The 12,579-nt window shown below is 38.4% G+C and overlaps 1 protein-coding gene across 5 annotated transcripts in view; it reads left to right on the plus strand.

Annotated features, from left to right (window-relative positions):
• Positions 1 to 12,579, plus strand: part of Kcnt2 (potassium sodium-activated channel subfamily T member 2) — a 349,821-nt gene that overhangs the window by 217,477 nt on the left and 119,765 nt on the right. The gene's annotated exons all lie outside the window — the stretch shown is intronic.

Genomic DNA, 12,579 nt, shown 5'->3' on the forward strand with positions numbered 1-12,579 from the left:
CATCTGCAAATAACGATAATTTGACTTCTTCCTTACCAATTTGTATCCCCTTGATCTCCTTTTGTTGTCGGATTGCTCTGGCTAGGACTTCAAGTACTAGTACAGAAAACAAAATGATGCAGGGATTTCTAGACATGATTCACCTTTACTAAGTGCAGTCGTCATAAATGGAAATAGCCAGTGATGGCTCTATGAGATATTTTTAACCAAAGAATTGAAGAATTGAACCATTTTTTCTTCTCTTCTATCAAATTCAAGATATTCAGTTTTATGATGAGGTCATAGCTATATTTGGGGTTGAATTTTATGCAGGATAATAGTTACAATTTTATTTTCATTCTTCTGCATTCAGCTATCTAGTTCAACTACCATCATTTGTTGGAGATTCTGTCTTTCCTCCAGCATATATGTTTTGTTTCTTTGACAAAAAGCTATAGCTGTGTGGAGTTATGTCTGGGACTTCAATTCAATTCTCCTGATCAATGTGTCTGTTCTTTTATTTATATAGCCTTCTGTTTTTTATTATTATTCTACTGTAATGCAACTTGAAATCTAGAATGGTGTCATCTCCAACAGTCCATTTATTATTCAGGATTATTATTACTATATTGTTTTTTCTCCATATGAAATTAAACAGTTTTTAAAAACTTATTTGAAGAAGTGTTAGAATATTGATGGAGTTACATTGCCTTTCGTTAAGATAATTCTTTACACAATATTAATTTTATTGTTTCACTGACATGGATATTATTCCTCAAATTGTTCTAAAAAATAGAACATGAAGGAATGTTTCTTATTCCATCATATGAAACCACTAATAATTTGCTACCAAAACCAAACAATGATACAACCAAAATGTATATAGACCAATATCCCATATGGACATAGATTCAAAAGTAATTCTCAGTAACATACTTTCAAACTCAACGCAAGTACATCAAAAGTTTATCAACCACAGTCACATTGCTTTGATCCCAGAGATACAGGGATATTTCAAGATACATAAATCTTTGAATGTAATCTTCTGCATAAACAACCTGAAAGTACATGATTACTTCATTAGATGAAGAAATGGCCTGTGAAAGATTCTAAAAAACCTTTCATGATAAAATTGCCTGAGATATCAAAGGTGTCTCAACATAATAGAAGCAATTTTTAGCAATTCCATAATAATTATCATACTAAATGAGAAAAACTCATAGCGTTTCTACTTAAATCAGGAATATAAGGATTTTTTTCCTCCATACCAATCCAGCCAGAAAAATGAGGCAACTGACTGGCATACAAGAAGGTTCTGAAAGGAAGATCCCAAAGTATTCATATCCATAGACTACTTGGTTTTATATATAAGTATCCACAAATTCCCAAAGGTTGCTTCTAAAGTGTATAAAGACAGTAAGTTAAGTACAGGTCACAAAATTAACATGCAAACTAAGTAACTTTCCTATGCGTAAATGACACTACCTATTCACAAAAGGACTGAGGAAAATATCAGGGGAAACAATATCTTTCACAAGAGCCTGAAAATATATCAGATTAACTCCATAAACAAACAATGTAAAGTCTTGTGTAATATATCAAAGCAATTGAATAAAATGCCAGTTTATGGAAAGATATGGAATGCTTTTGGAACATAAATTACAGAAATTAAATAATTCTATAAAATAAGACACATTTCCCTGTAGTTCTTAAGCATTCCAAATTAAAAATAAAATAACAAAACAAACAAATCATTCATTACTACCATCTTAAATTATATTCTATAATTCATGCCCAGCATTTGTGATAATCATTCTTTACAGTCTGATGCACATTCCTCCTCTACTGGAGAGATTTCCATCAATGTAACAAATACCAGAGAAAGTCAGTTGAGTCCAAATTACAAGTTTATGCATAGATGCATTAATGCATGATAACTCTCTATGGCTCATTTATTTTACATGGCAGTTTTAGGAAAAAATTTGAATTAATTTTTGGTTTTATTAGATATGCTTTTTTTTAATTTTTGAGATTATAATATAATTACAATCTTTCTCCATTCCCTTTGTTTCCTAAAACCCTCCCATATACCCTTCCCCGACCTTCTTCAAATTCATGGCTCCTTTCTTTTAATAAGTGTTGTTGCTCGCATATGATGTCACTTATATGTATGTTTTAGGGCTGAGCATTGGACACTGGCTAACCAGTTGTTATGTTCTTCCCTGGGAAAGACCACCTCTTCCATTTACAGCTTTTGTCAGTTGCCTATAGTTCTTTGTATAGGAGTGAAGTTTCATGGGCTTTTCCCCACCTTCTTTGGCATGTCCATTGGTTTTTGTCCTTGTTTAGCAATCATGTTGGTGATATTTTATGTGTGTAACTTGTAACATTGTTAGAAGACACAGTCTCAGATCATACTTCCTATTATGCTGGCTTTTACAATCTTTCTGCCTTCTTTTCCACAAAGTTTCCTGAGCTTTAGGTGTTAAGGTTGTTTGGTAGATACATCCATTGGTACTTTACTCTACAGTTTTAAATTTGATTGGTTGTAATGGTTTTCTACAGATCTTTGTTAGTTTCCTTGGTGAGAAATGGTAACTATATGTGTCTGTGAGTATAAGGATAGATGTTTATGCTTATGTTTATGCTAAAGATTATGCTGGTTTAGCAATTACAGGTACTATGTTCTCTTCCAATAACCATGTCTTCACAAACACTGAGTATTTAGCTGGGTTCTTTTGTACTTGGTTAGTATGGATCCCTTCTTGTTGCGTGTCCTTGTAAGTCCAATTAGAAAGTAGTTAGCTACTGACAATGATATGTACCAAAATGCACTCTTAAGGTTATCTTGTCATCCAATCTATAATGCAGTTCATAGGCATTATAGGATGTTGACATGTCTCCTACCTTTGGAAGGTTTTTTTGTTTTGTTTTGTTTTGTTTTGTTTTAACTTGTTTTATTAGATATTTTCTTCATGTACATTTCAAATGCTGTCCCAAATGTCCCCCATACCCTCCCCCTACACTGCTCCCCTGCCTACCCACTCCCACTTCTTGGCCCTGGCGTTCCCCTGTATGGGGCATATAAAGTTTGCAAGACCAAGGGGCATCTCTTCCCAGCAATGGCTGACTAGGCCATCTTCTGCTAGAAAGATGCTGCACCATATGCAGCTAGAGACATGAGCTCTGGGGGTACTGATTAGTTCATATTCTTGTTTCATCTATAGAGTTGCAGACCCCTTCAGTTTCTTGGGTAATTTCTCTAGCTCCTCCAAAAAAGGAAGATATTTATTTACTTCACACATGTTCCCCTCTTGGTCCCACCTCACAGAGTTCCACCATGTGCTGTTACATTTGCTTCTGGGAGGTTGCCCTACCCCAAACCCACCATCAACCATTGTTGTGGCATCAAGACTCTACAGGATTAGGTGTATCCTTTCACTAATCCTCAGGAAGAGGCCTCTCAGGTCAGTCCTAGCTCATGGTTCTCTGCGCTATTTCTGAAGTACATGGTGTCTTCAGCAATAGGGATAGACTTTCCACCTTTGGATAGTAACCAAAGGCAGCAATAGGATGTAGGTTTGAAGAGCTTCTTAGACCACCCTGGCCAACAAGTCAAAAGAGAGCTTCTTATGTCTGATACTGAGGGTTTTGTTAGGTGGTCTTAGGCTCTTGGAGGGAACACGGTCAGCTCACTTGAGTAAAGTCATAGAGGGTATTATATATGCTCTGGGTATTTTTTTAGGTAAATAGTTAATATTTATTGTGATCCTTTATGGCTTTTAAAGATACACATATTGTTATTTTACTCACATACATCCTGTATTTGCCTCATTCTCCACCCTCCTAACTAAAGAGCCTCCCCATTTCTATTTCCCACATCACATCACTTGTACAAGTGTGTGTTTATGCTTATGTATGGAGGCCAGAAATTTCTTGGGTTTACTTCTCAGGAAGCTGTCCTCCTTGGTTTTAAAGTGGGTACCTTTCAGTGGCCGGAGGTTAGCTAAAGGTAAGGATCATTGGCCAGTAGTCAAACTAATCCTCTTCTCTGCTTTCCTGTGCTAGGCTAGGATGTGTGAATCACTACATTAGGATTTTCTTTTCTTCCTCTTGTCTTCTGGGAATTGAAACTAGTTTTTCATGATTGGAAGAGAATCACTTAACCAAATGAGCTGTATTCTTGGACCAACTTTTATGAATTGTGGAGAAGCTAAAGGAAACAACACAGGAAAACAACAGATTATCTGAAACCTCTATTTCCCCACCTGTTCCTAATCATTTCCATCTATTTGACTAAGAAGTAGAGCCATAGTAAGAAGAACATAACATTCATAAACCTCCACAGCTCCTCCCCAGCCTGTATTCATCCCCATATGTTCTGTTTCTTCTTCTGTTGTTACAGATGAACATTTTTAGCTGCCATATGACAGGGAAGGTGCACAGGAATGGTACATTATGTTAGGAAGTTTGTCTAAGTTCTGACGGTTAGTGAGTGATATTCTGATGATTTAGAAACATATCCTACTTCTTTTAGTATTTAGGAGAGCCATTTCACAAACGAAGAAACCTAAATAATAAAAGAAGTGGTGACTATCAAAGAGAGTGTTCTTGTCCTGTATGTTAGCCAGCAATCAGTCATCACTGAGCTCTTGAAATGGGCTCACTGTGATAGAAGAATTGAACTGTTATTTTTATTGAGTTCTAATTTATGAATAGCTATATGTGGTTCACCAGCAGGTTTGGGCAGCAGGATATCAGTTAACATGTTTCAGAACACAGGTGATTTGCAAGATATCAAAACACATTAGGTAGCCACTTCCTTAGCCCAGGAGAGCAAATGTCAGTACTTAGGCTAGGAGAATAAAATCTGAATTCGATTTATTTATACCAGTTCTCCAATCTAGCAAGTGTGTGTGTGTGTGTGTGTGTGTGTGTGTGTGTGTGTGTGTTAGTAATATGCAGTTTCATTGTGATGTAAGTATGTAGGGGTGTGGAGGATAGAGATTATCAACTATCCTGCCTTGAGATAGGGTCCCTCACTGAACTTGGTGGCCATTGTTTGAGCTAAAATGGCTAGTTCCTGAGATCTGTGTGAACACAGACATCACAGGCACATATGGACAACCTGGCTGTTTTGCTGTTTTGTTTGGTCTTTGGATTCTCTTCTCGTTTCGTTTCGTCTCTCTCTCTCTCTCTCTCTCTCTCTCTCTCTCTCTCTCTCTCTCTCTCTCTCTCCTCTCTCCTTTCTCTCNTCTCTCCTCTCTCTCTCTCTCTCTCTCTCTCTCTCTCTCTCTCTCTCTCTCTCTCTCCTTTATACTTCTTTGTTTTCTCCCTTTTTTGATGTTATACTTGGACTTGGGCTCCGACTAACATGGTTGTATATCCAGCTCCTTTACCGACTGAGCCATGTCACCAGCCCCCCAAATATGAAAGATTCCTTTTAAAAAGATGTTTTGCATTTATAAAGTTTCCTTGCAAATATAAGTGAATAAATATCACAATTTTCTTTATGTTACCTACTTGTCTTTCTAGTTTACCTACTGAGCATATTGTCATAGTTAGGGTTTCTATTCCTGTGGAAGAGGTATCAAAACCAAAAGAACAAGTTGAAGAGGAATAGGTCTATTCATCTTATACTTCCAGAGCATAGCTTATCATTGGAGGACATCAGGACAGGAACTCAAGTAGAGCTGGATAATGTGGGCATAAACTGATGCAGAGGATATGGAGGCTACTATTTACTAGCTTGCTTCCTCTGGCTTGCTCAGCCAGCCTTATAGAACCCAGGACTACCTGCACAGGAATGGCACCCACTGAAGTTCAATCTCATGAACATATTTCCTCAAATGAGTCTCCTTTCTCAGTGATAATTCTAACTTGTGTCAAGTTGACACACTGAACCAGTAGAGTGTTTAGTTTGCTTGTTTGTTTTCTAGTTCCAGAGGATTTCATAATTTCAGGTTTTTAAAGGGTAAGAGTTCATTGAGTAAATGTACCATATTCATCTGACAAAAGACATCAAGATTGTTTTCAATATCCGGCTAGTATTAATAGAGCAGCGATAAACATATATCTGTGTGATAGTGTGAAGTATCTTTAGAGTACATGCTGAAGAGTAGTATAGCTGGATATTGAGGTAGATCGATTCTCATTTTTCTGAAGAACCACCTCACTAATTTCCAAATGGGCTGTACAATCTAGAAGTTCTACCAGAAATCGATAAGTGATCCTTTGTCTCCAAATCCTTGCACATGACACATATCTTGTTTTATTGATCTTAGTCATTTTAACTGCTATAAAATGAAATCTCAAAGTATTATTGATTTACAATTCCCCCACGAGTAAGGGTATTTAACATTTATTTAAATGTTTCCTACCCATTTTAATTCATATTTTGAGAATTATCTATTTAGGTCTGCCTTTCATTTTTACGAGTTATTGTTTTCTTGATATCTAAGGGTTTTTTCATTTGACTCATTATATGTTTGGATATTAGCCCTATACTGTATGTGTAGATGGAAATAATCTTTTCCCATTCTGTAGGCTCCCATTTTGTCTGAATGATGGTGTCCTTTACCACACATAAAAATTTCAGTTTCATGAAGTATGACCTTAATTGTTGATCTTAGTGACTGTGTTGTGTTCTGGGCAAAAACTCTTCTTTTGTACCAATTAGATCAAGTCTATTCCCACTCTTTTTTCCTATCACATTCATTATATTTGGCTTATATTGAAGTATGTGATCCATTTGGAGTTGAGTTCTGTGCAGTGTGATAAATATGAATCTATTTGCATTCTTCTATTTGCAGCATCCCATTTCACCAGTTGTTGTGAATGAGGTACTTTTTTATCTGGTGTATATTTCTTGCTGTGTAAATATTAGCTGTTAAGTCAATAATAACTATGCTAAAATCTGTTAAACCACAGAAGTTAGGTATAGAGTAAAGATGTCAGGGTTGGGAAGATATAGCTTCATAGGAAAGGGAAATTATATATTTTTCATGATTAGGCGATCATGAAAAAGAATGATCAAGTGGAGAGTGATGGGGAAGAGAGGAGGGGATAAGGAATATGAGGAGAGACAGCCCAAATTAATGACAATTTGTGGAGTAGTGTAGAAACCTAATAAAGTGCAAACTTCCTAAAATATATCCATATAGGAAGGTGATTAAATGGAAAAACCAAATAATGGGGATCTGCGGGATACAGAGACTCAGCTGGATAGCTCTTATCACCTAAGAAAGTCTTCAATACTGAGACTGGGTTTCATGTCATTGAGATAGCCAAGGAAGCCCCATGGGAAATCCCAAGCAACCCAGAATGTTCCCAAACTATAGTTACATTCTGCAAACAGATGTGGAGGTCCCATTGCTGAAGACACTTTCATAAATCAATGAACAATGTCAAGTTAAGCTGGTGCCTACATAGAGTTTTTCCCCCTACATCTTAGTGTCATTGGTACAGGAAGGTACTGTGAAAGCTACCTAAGCAGAAACAAACACCAAGACAGCTATAAAATGGATCTACAGTGTTGTCTTGCCTGCCATATATGCTAGTGTCAGAGTGGCATGAAGCTTGTGAGAGTAACTAACAAATATCTGAATTAACTTAAATCCCACTGTCTTAGTTAGGGTTTTACTGCTATGAACAGACACCATGATCAAGGCAATTCTTATAAAAAAAACAACATTTAATTGGGGTTGGCTTACAGGTTAAGAGGTTCTGTCAATTATCATCAAGGTGAGAGCATGGCAGTATCCAGGCAGGCACGGCGCTGGCAGAGCTGAGAGTTCTACATCTTCATCCAAAGACTGCTAGTGGAAAACTGACTTCTAGGCACCTAGGGTGAGAGTACTAAGCCCATACCCATAATGACACACCTACTCCAACCAGGTCACACCTATTCCAACAAGGCCACACCTCCAGATGGTGCTACTCCCTGATCCAAGAATATACAAACCATCACATTCTACTCCCTGGCCCCCATAGACTTGTTCAAAATGCAAAATGACTTTAGTCCAACTTTCAAAGTCCTCATAGACTATAGCAGTCTCAACAATGCTAAAAGTCCAAAGTTCAAGGTCCCTTCTGAGATTCATCCAATCGCTTAACTGTAATCCCCAAAGAAAGACAGAAAACCAACTGGGCAAACTCCAAACTCTACATCTCCATGGCTGATGTCAAAGCGGTCTTCAGATCTCCACTCCTTTTTCATCTTTGTTGACTGAAACAAACTGCAGTGGTTGGTTCCACTCCCTGTTAGCAGCTTTCCTCTGCTTGTATCCAGTGGCTCTGGCATCTTTAACATCTTTGAGTCTCCAAGGCAATTTCAATGTTACGGCTTCTTGTTTCAGTGTATGGGATTCCACTTGATGTTTTGGACTCCTCCTAAGGGCTGGCATCACTTCTCCAGCTGTGCCCTCTGTAGCACTCTAAGCTCAGGTCGATCTACTCCACTACGGCTCGTATTCTTGGTGATCATCCCATGATACTGATATCTCCAATACAAAAAGGTGTTCCACTCCAACTAGGCTTCACCAATAGCCTCTCATATGCTCTTTTAATAGTGCCAAGCCTCAGATCCTTTGCATGACCCCTTCAGTCCTGCGCCATCAACTACAGCTGAGGCTACACCTTCTCTGATGACCTTCCATGACCTCTCACAGTGTCAAGCCTCAGCTGTTCATGACACCTTCATGCCTTCAAAATCAGAACCACCTGGGTGACTCTTACGCATTACCATGTCCAGTCGCAGCACGAGGTACAACCTTGGCTATCACTGGAACACAGTTTCTTTGTGCTCCCAGCAAACAATTCCCAGATTCCAACTCAGTGATGCTGGTCTCTTCTTAATCATTGCTAATTTCTTAGCTCCAGCTAACCAGCATCAATTGTCCCAGTAGTTCCTTCCATTCTTCCTTCCATTCTTAACTCTAGAGCCAGAGCCACATGGATGAAGCTGCCAAGTTCTGCTGCTTGCAGGAACTAGAACATCACCTACTTGTACTATTGCATTACCACTGGCTTTCTGTTTTCCAAATCGTTCACTGCCTAAGCTTGGCTATCCTGGATCTTGATCTGTATATTTACCTTGAATGCAGATATCAGTATGCCTGTTCCTTGAGATTAAAGGTGTGTAATACCATGCCTGGATCTAAATTTAGATAGATAGGATCTTGCCCCAAAGTCCCACTCTCTTGATCTGTTATCTCCTAGAACACATAATTTTGCTCCATTTCACTTTCTGGTACTTCTATAATACTCAACCCATGTATTTTATATTTGTCCTTTATAAGCTTGCTATGTTTGTTCAAACTTCTCTTCATAAGACTAACCAGAGAACAAAGTCTCTGCTGGGCTTTTCTGAAACTTCCTTTGTCAATGCAATTAATCTGAGTCTCTTCACCTTAGTCTCAGGCAGACTTTTCAGTCAGGGGCAAAAAGTAGCCACATTCTTCACCAAAATACCACAAAACAATCATTATGCCACATTCTGAAATTCTTCTCCTTTGAAATTTCTTGAGCCAGGTTAACAAAGTTCAAATTACTTCCAGCAACAAAGTCTTCCATATTCCTACTAGGATGACCCATTAAGCCCCATTTAAAGCATTCCACTGTGCTCCAAATCCAAAATCCCAAAATCCACATCCTTCAAATAAAAGCATGGTCAGGCCTATCACAGATAGGGTTTTACTGCTGTGAACAGAAACCATGACCAAGGCAATCACAACATTTAATTGGGGCTGGCTTACTGGTTCAGAGTTTCAGTCAATTATCATTAAGGTTGGAGCTTCACAGCATCCATGCAGGCATGGTGCAGTCAGAGTTGAGAGTTCTACATCTTCATCCAAAGGCTACTAGTGGAAGACTGACTTCCAGGCACCTAGGGTGAGAGTATTAAGCCCACACCCACAGTGACACACCTACTCCAACCAGGTCACACCTATTCCAACAAGGCCACACCCCCAAATGGTGCCACTCCCTTGTGCAAGAATATAGAAACCAGTCTGTCACACCCACTCCAAGGGATTTAAGATACCAACACTGTTTGGGTAACCAATAGTATAAGACTGGATTGCCCATGGGCATAGTACTACCAGAAGATCCAGCAATACCTCTCCTGGGCATATACCCAGAAGATGTTCCAACTAGTAATAAGGACACATGCTCCACTATGTTCACAGCAGCCTTATTTATAATAGCCAGAAGATGGAAAGAACACAGATGTCCCTCAATAGAGGAATGGATACAGAAACTGTGGTACATTTACACAATGGAGTACTACTCAGCTATTAAAAAAATGAATTTATGAAATTCTTGGACAAATGGATGTATCTGGAGGATATCATCCTTAGTGAGGTAACCCAATCACAAAAGAAGTCACTAGATATGCACTCACTGATAAGTGGATATTAGTCCAGAAACTTAGAATACCCAAGATGCAATTTGCAAAACACAAGAAAACCAAGAAGAAGGAAGACCAACATGTGGACACTTCATTCCTCCTTAGAATAGGGTACAAAATACCAATGAAAGGAGTTACAGAGACAAAGTTTGAAGCTAAGATGAAAAGATGGACTATCCAGAGACTACCCCATCCGGGAATCCATCACATCATCAGCCACCAAACCCAGACACTATTGCACATGCCAGCAAGATGTTGCTGAAGAGATCCTGATATAGCGGTCTCTTGTGAGGCTATGCCAGTGTCTGGCAAACACAGAAGCGGGTGCTCACATTCAGCTATTGGATAGAACACCGGGTCCACAATGGAGGAGCTAGAGAAAGTACCCAAGGAGCTGAAGGGGGCTGCAACCCTATAGGTGAAACAACAATATGAACTAAGCAGTACCCCCAGAACTCGTGTCTCTAGCTGCATATGTAACAGAAGTTGGCCTATTCGGCCATCATTGGGAAGAGAGGCCCCTTGGTCTTGCAAACTATATATGCCCCAGTACAGGGGAAGGCCAGAGCCAAGAAGTGAGAGTGGGTGGGTAGGGGAGGAGGGGCGGGGGGAGGGTATAGGGAATTTTCGGGATAGCATTTGAAATGTAAATAAAGAAAATATCTAATAAAAAAATCATAAAAAACAAGACTGGATTGCCCAGAGGCCTAGAATAAAACCAAATACTACTGCTAGAAACAATTTATAGTAGCATAAAGTGACTCCTAATGACATTCTACCTAACTCGAATTAGTGACTTATCCAGCTATTATCAGAATTGCTTCCTCCTGCAGCAGATGGGAACAAAGAGAATCCCATAGCCAGATATAACCCCGAGAGGTAGAGCAGATATTACCCAGAGAGGTAGAGAGACCTTGGAACACTCAGCCCTAAATGGAATGCGTCCATCAAATCTTTCCCCTCCAAGCCTATGGACCTCTGAGGTAGAGAAAGAGGAAAGACCATGAGAGCCAGAGAGGATGGGGGCACCCAGTAAACCAAGCCCTCTACGTCAAGATGAATGATGACTTATGAACTCTCAGAGGATGAAGTTAACATACACAGACCATTCATGGATCTGCGCCATATGGGGGTCTTAGATCTCACTAGAAAAGTGGACATATGCCTCTTCCCCAACCCAAAAGCAATTCGTCAGTCTCTAATTGGCAAACACTTAGTGTTTGATATTGTGTTGTTTCCTACTTCTATTCTAAGAAGACCAGCAGGTGTGAAATATTGACATTCTAATGCCTGAAAGGAAACACCATATTCTGCTGCTTGACCCTTAAGGATCTCAGAGTAACAAAATCCTTACTAAGCAGTGGGTACAAATGCTCAAAGACAATGACCTAAGAAGTAGAACCAACAGTCTAACTGTCATACAGCATTTGGAAATAAAGACAGAAAGTAGAATGATAGTTGTCATTGTTTAATTTTATGTTTATTTTTACAGTGCTGAAGGTCAGATCCTTGGTGTTGCAATTATTAGGGAAGAAATCTACTATTTAACTTTCTTTAAACATACATGAAACCTCAGTGTGGTGGTGAATATTTCTGAATCTTGAGATGTATTTAAACTTTAAAGATGAGGTCTATGAATAATGTCAACTTTCCTTTGAAGGTTCCATTTTGTGGGTTGAGTTTTAGCACTTTTCATCCTTGTTAATCAATATTATTATCTAATTGGATATTCTATCATTAGAATTTACAGGTGCCTACTATCCACAGGGAATAAAGAGATATTTTGCCCACAAATGTTCATTTTACTTCTAGCAGAGAATCTATAATAAATATATGCTTTCCTCATCTATGAAACTGATTTTAATTATATTTTGTTTTATTATTAGTATTAGGTGGAGGTAGTTGTAGTAATACTAGTAGTAGTACTAGCATCTTTATTATTTTACTGTGTGAAATCATCCATTTGTTAGAAGACATTTATGCAATATACCTGTAGATGAAGGTTAAGGGAAAATTTTGTGGACTATCTTCTCTCCCTTTATTTTTACATGGGTTCTAGGGTCAGTCTGACGTTTTTAATGTAACCTTGTTGAACAATGAGAACCTTATTTAGTTATCTGTCTTACTAGCTTCTTGTGCCTTCTTCATACAGTAAATATTTTTATCACTTCTTTTAATGAAAAAGTATAGTC

Source organism: Mus pahari, chromosome 5, assembly GCF_900095145.1.
Source record: "Mus pahari chromosome 5, PAHARI_EIJ_v1.1, whole genome shotgun sequence".
Taxonomy (NCBI): Eukaryota; Metazoa; Chordata; class Mammalia; order Rodentia; family Muridae; genus Mus; species Mus pahari.